A 6,540-nucleotide genomic window follows, 5' to 3' on the forward strand; every position below is an offset into this window, starting at 1 on the left:
GCCTTTGTAGGAAGTTAAAATCTGTACTAAAAGGTTAGGATTCATGGAATCTGTTTGATGTGGAAGTAGAATCATGGTTAGAGCTGATGTTGGCTGACTAAGCGAGTGAACACAATCTGCTAATATCAATTACTGCCCTGCATGCTTTTCCTTCACCCTGACTCCTTCCTTACGGGTGGATCAATCTTCTCAGTATTAGCATTCTGGTTCAATGAGTCAGAAAAGTAACTCTGTAGTGTCAGAATGTCATCCAACTGTATGTTTACTTTATTGTAAATAATGGGGAACAATGGTCAATAAAGAGTTTTTCCCCTCCATCTTTATTAAGTTGGGTATTTCTTATTTACATTTCAATTGTTATTCCATTTCCTGGTTTCCAGGCCAACATCCCCCTAGCCCCTCCCCCTCCCCTTCTATATGGGTATATATGTTCCCCTCCCCACCCTCCCCTCATTACCGCCCTCCCCCCAACAATCATTTTCAGTCTTGGGGGTGCAGTATTGGCAGGACCAAGGGCTTTTCCTTCCACTGGTGCTCTTACTAGGCTATTCATTGCTACCTATGAGGTTGGAGCCCAGGGTCAGTCCATGTATAGTCTTTGGGTAGTGGCTTAGTCCCTGGAAGCTCTGGTTGGTTGGCATTGTTGTTCATATGGGGTCTCGAGCCCCTTCAAGCTCTTTCAGTCCTTTCTCTGATTCCGTCAACCAGGGTCCCGTTCTCAGTTCACTGGTTTGTTGCTGGCATTCACCTATGTATCTGCCCTATTCTGGCTGTGTCAATAAATAGTTTTATATTCCTTTAAAAAAATGTCAGAAGGCAAACGGAAATGACACGATGTTCACAGAATTAACTTTTAGCTTCCCAAAGGTTTCTCATTCTCCTCTCTAGGTTCTTTTCAGTCCTTCATCACTACACATAACTTCAGAACTGAGAAGCAAAATTCATCCTGTTTTCATAGATGGGCTTTAATGTCTAAGCCCATCCCTGAAGATTGACTGGCATAGCTCTCTGACTACCAAGCCCGCATGTGATTTCTTAGATATCAAGAATTCTCTCATCCTGGAAGCTATTTAGAAACAAGTTCATGTAACACTTAATCCCTGTGTACATAGCAGAGGAGTGATTCACTTATTATATAAGCTTTGGACTTTCCAGGAACACCTAGGGAATTTAGACATCCTAGGTAGCTATGTTTTCTTTGCACCGGGTCAGATTCGAACACTTTCCTGTATATGTGAATATTTCTAAGTTGACGACTCAGATCTTAAAGTCTTGAAAGTCTTGAGAGTCATAGTTTTCGTACCTACGAGGCAAAGGATTTTCTATATTTAGGTATCTAAACTTTGATACGGTTTTATGGGACTTTAGTGACAGCGATTTCTCAAGGACAGATTTCAAGTTATGACTATGGAAAGAATTCCTAACACCCCAGTGTAGTGGTACACACCTGTAATGTCAGACCTTCAGGGACTGAGGCAGAAGGACCACAGATTCGAGGCCAGCAAGGATTCATAGCAAGATTCAGCCTTAACCTAAATCACTGGCACCACATAACTGTACACATTATAACCTTGATTGAAGGAGGAGTAGGAGAGGGAAGAGAGTAAGGAGGAGAAAGAGAAGGAGGAGGAGGAGGTTCAGAAGGAGAAGAAGGAGAAGAAGGAGAAGGAGAGGGGTTGGGGATTTAGCTCAGCGGTAGAGAGCTTGCCTAGCAATCAAAAGGGCCTGGTTCGGTTCTAAGGAGCTCGGGAGCAGCTCGGGAGCAGCTCGGGAGCAGCTCGGGAGCAGCTCGGGAGCAGCTCGGGAGCTGCTCGGGAGCTCGGGGGCAGTTCGGGGGCAGCTCGGGAGGAGCTCGGGAGGAGTTCATGAGGAGCTCGGGGAGGGGAGCTAGGGAGGAGCTGGGGAGGAGCTGGGGAGGAGCTGGGGAGGAGCTGGGGAGGAGCTGGGGAGGAGCTGGGGAGGAGCTCGGGAGGAGCTCAGGAGCTGCTCGGGGGCAGCTCTGGAGCTCAGGAGCTGCTCGGAGGCAGTTCGGGGGCAGCTCGGGAGGAGCTCTGGAGGAGTTCATGAGGTGCTCGGGGAGGGGAGCTGGGGAGGAGCTGGGGAGGAGCTGGGGAGGAGCTCGGGAGCTGCTCGGGAGGTGCTCGGGTGCAGCTTGGGAGCAGCTCGGCAGCTCGGGAGCTCAGGAGCTGCTCAGGAGCTGCTTGGGAGCAAGGGAGCTGCTCGGAAACTAGGGAGCTGCGCGGGAGGAACTCGGGAGCATCTCGGGAGCAGCTCGGGAGCATCGGGAGGAGCTCGGGAGGAGCTCGGGAGGAGCTCGGGAGGAGCTCGGGAGGAGCTCGGGAGGAGCTCGGGAGGAGCTCGGGAGGAGCTCGGGAGCAGCTCGGGAGCAGCTCGGGAGCAGCTCCGGAGCAGCTCGGGCGCAGCTTGGGGGCAGCTCCGTGGCATATCAGGAGGAGCTCGGGAGCAGCTCAGGAGCAGATCCGGAGCTGCTCAGGAGCTGCTTGGGAGCAAGGGAGCTGCTCGGGAACTAGGGAGCTGCTCGGGAGCAGCTCAGGGGGAGCTCAGGAGGAGCTCCGGAGGAATTCATGTGGAGCTCGGGCGGGGGGGGGGGGGGGGAGGAGCTCGGGAGCAGCTCCGGAGCAGCTCGGGTGCAGCTTGGGGCCAACTCCGGGGCATCTCGGGAGGAGCTCGGGAGGAGTTCATGAGGAGCTCGGGGGGGAGCTGGGGAGGAGCTCAGGAGCAGCTCGGGAGGAGCTCGGGAGGAGCTCGGGATGAACTCGGGAGGTGCTCCAGTGGTGCTCCGGTGCAGCTTGGGAGCAGCTCGGCAGCTGGTGAGCTCAGGAGCTGCTCAGGAGCTGCTTGGGAGCAAGGGAGCTGCTCGGGAACTAGGGAGCTGGTCGGGAGCTCAGGAGCTCGGGAGCTGCTCGGGAGCTGCTCAGGAGCTCGGGAGCAGCTTGGGGGCAGCTCGGGAGCATCTCCGGGGCAGCTCGGGGGCAGCTCCGGGAGCAGCGGGAGCAGCTCGGGAGCAGCTCGGGAGGAGCTCGGGGGCAGCTAGGGTACAGCCTGGGAGGAGCTGGGTAGGAGCTCGGGAGGAGCTCAGACGGAGTTCGGGAGGAGCTTGGAGGGAGCTCAGGAGGAGCTCCGGAGCTGCTCGGGAGCTCGGGAGCTGCTCGGGAGCTGACCGGAGCAGCTCGGGAGGAGCTCGGTAGGAGCTCGGTAGGAGCTCAGGTGGAGCTCGGGAGCTCGGGAGGAACTCTGGAGCGGCTCGGGAGGAGCTCGTGAGAGGCTCGGGAGGAGCTCGGGAGGAACTCTGGAGCAGCTCGGGAGGAGCTCGTGAGCGGCTCGGGAGCTGCTCGGGAGGTGCTCCGGTGCAGCTTGGGAGCAGCTCGGCAGCTCGGGAGCTCAGGAGCTGCTCAGGAGCTGCTTGGGAGCAATGGAGCTGCCTGGGAACTAGGGAGCTGCTCGGGAGCTCGGGAGCTGCTCGGGAGCTCGGGAGCTGTTCAGGAGCTGCTCGGGGGCAGCTCGGGAGCAGCTCGTGAGGAATTCATGAGGAGCTCGGGCGGGGGGGGCGGGGAAGGTGGGGCGGAGCTCGGGAGCAGGTCGGGAGCAGCTGGGGAGGAACTCTGGAGGAACTCTGGAGCAGCTCGGGAGGAGCTCGGGAGGAGCATCTCGGGAGCATCTCCGGAGGAGCTCGGGAGGAGCTCGGGAGCTGCTCGGGAGCTGCTCCGGAGGAGCTCGGGAGGAGCTCGGGAGCTCAGGAGGAGTTCGGGAGGAGCTTTGGAGGAGCTCGGGATCTCGGCAGCTTGGCAGCTGGGGAGCTGCTCGGGAGCTGCTCGGGAGCTGCTCGGGAGCTGCTCGGGAGCTGCTGGGGAGCTCGGGAGCAGCTAAGTGACTCTGCCCTCAGTCAATTGTGATTGGTAAATAAAGATGCCAACAGGTAATAGCCGGGTAGAAAAGACATAGGTGGGGTTTAAGTTTCTTGGGTTTAGGGTTGGAGGAGGACCACAAGGGGAAGAGGAAGGTGCAAGAGAGAAGAGAGCCAACATGGGTTAAGAGTCAAGAGAGTGTGACCCTGAGGGCTTCTCAATTGGAGTTAAGAACAGTTCAGCTGGAACATAGTAAATTGTCATAACCCACGGTTATCAATAGGAAAGCAATTCAATAGCATAGAGGTAGGCATCTGCTGCCCTACGCTGGGCTACGAAGATTTATTGTAAATATGGGGCTGCGTGTGTGTGTTTTATATCTGGGGAACTCAATAACTCTAGGTGGGGCAGAAAACCCCTGGGCAGGATTTAATATTTCCACAATATTTCGCTGCTTTGGGCCACCCTTTCTTGGTTTCTATAATCTCTCCTGACTCCCAATCTTCCTCTTCCCCTGGTTGCCTCACAGATCCCAACTCCAGTAATACTAAATCTGTTTGACCCCCACGCATGAGATAGCTCCACACTGGTGATTGCTACCCACCACCAGCTGGTCTAAATCCACTTTAATGACCCCTCTTCTTTCCCTTCTAGATCCCAGTTTTCAAACTCTGAAAAGCACCACCATAGTCTCAAGTCTATCATTACCCATTTCCTACCCTCCAAGACTCCTGGTTTCGATAATTCACCTTGCCAACACTCTCAGTGCAAACTTTCTGGTGCCTTCCACTTAATTCAAGATTCTGAGTCTGAGCTTAGGGGGTTTGCAACCACAGGAGATCAGATCCTTAAATTTTGGGATTCTTCTGTCACTGGATCCCTAATTTTGCCATTACAGCTAAGCCCCTATATCAGGCAGCCAGAGAGACCCCACCCAGCCCCTCACGGACCCAGTCATGGTTGCCATTACTTCTTTTTTTGTTTCAAGACACCCTCCACTTGGCCTCTGTCCTGGCACTCTCAAATGCACGCCCACTCCACCTGCCCCTACTCACCTCGTTACAGATGAGAGGATGGAGCGGCTCAGGTGTTCCAGCCTCAACTTGTTGGGTCTTCCAAGACACAGTCTTTTTGTCCAAACAGCTAGATCCCCATCAGGTGCATATGGATGGCAGCCTGAGTTGAGAACCCTAGTGTGCAACCAGAACTCACCCAAAGCCCTCAAGTTCACCTCCTGTTTCCAGTCTATCGTATATACTCCATCCATCTCCTCTCAGTCCCTCTGAATCATTCTTCCTTTTCCCTCCTTGGGCCCATGGCCCAAGCCTTTCATCCTGTTCTGAAAACTTCCAAATTACGTGACCTCCAGTCCTACCTTAAGCATTGCGATCCTACTCCCTGTCCTACCTCCCTTTGTTACTCCCTCATTTCCTGCCCAAAGCTGTAGAGAAGCCCCAATGCTCATGATCTGAGCAATGCTAGGGATGACACAAGTAAGGGCTGATCTCAACTCCACCGGTTCATAGGACAGCCCCTTTCTGGGAGACCTCCTGTTGTTGGGAATGCCAACAGAAGAAGGTGACTCTGAATACAGTCTACAGACAAAAGGATGGCTAGTTCTATATGAACAACAACTTTATCTTCCTTAGAATCAGATTGCTCTTCATCATCTTTGATATACACGAAATGCTACACATTGGGGCCCAAAGTTCATTCACTTTTTAGCTCCTCTTTTGACCTCAGAGTCCACATTTTCCATCCCTCTTCCTGCTGACATGTGCTAAGGCTATGCCCCGCAGGGGGCATTCCAGATACACCAGTTCCTGTACTTGCTCCAAGGGACACCAAGTGAGCCAAGATTGGGAGATTGGTCACCCATATGACCACTATATAAAGTTATGCTATCGCCCTAACCCTTGTGGACATCTCTATGGGGTGGTGTTGTTCTCCCCCTACCTCCAGGAAAACAACAGATACAGTGGCTCAGGTTCTCCTTGAACACACAATTTTGGTTTGTCATGCTGCCAACCATCCAAACACCCAGTGGTCCAGCCTTCAACCACCAGGGTCACTGAGCTTGTGTCTGATGCCTTCCTCAACATCCCCCTTTACCAGCCACAACCCTCAGGGAAAGGATGATAGAGCCAATGGACTCCATCAACAGCAGCTCGCCAAAGCCCCTCTCTCTAGCGCTAGGTTCTTGGGTTACAGGTTTAAATCTTTCACACTCATTCAGGTCCATTCCCCAGCTACTAGCTCCAAGACCAGAATTTTCTGCTGACCAGATGCTTTTCCTCCTATGGTCTCTTCTCTGATTAACCTACCTTGCCCAAAATGCCAGTGGGATCCAACTGCTCCTGAACCTGCTTACTCTCCCATGTGGACTGGTGCGCTCCTCAAGCAATCTTGGAACTCTTGAGCTACTCAGTGGAATATACTGTGATGTTCACTGTGAGCTACCAAGCTCCTTGTACATCAGTGTTGGTATCACCTCTCAGGTTCAAGTGGGCACTAGCCGTGAATGGTCTGTACAACTGGAATATTCTACCTCAATTCTACAGAGAGCCCCAGTGAGGGCTGGGGCCACTCAAAGTGGATGCCCCCTTCAATTGGTGGTAGTTCTTCTGTTTTCAATGGCTCATCCAAATAATAAGACTCCTCATTATCACTTGCC

Source organism: Rattus rattus, chromosome 16 (assembly GCF_011064425.1).
Source record: "Rattus rattus isolate New Zealand chromosome 16, Rrattus_CSIRO_v1, whole genome shotgun sequence".
NCBI classification, from domain to species: Eukaryota; Metazoa; Chordata; class Mammalia; order Rodentia; family Muridae; genus Rattus; species Rattus rattus.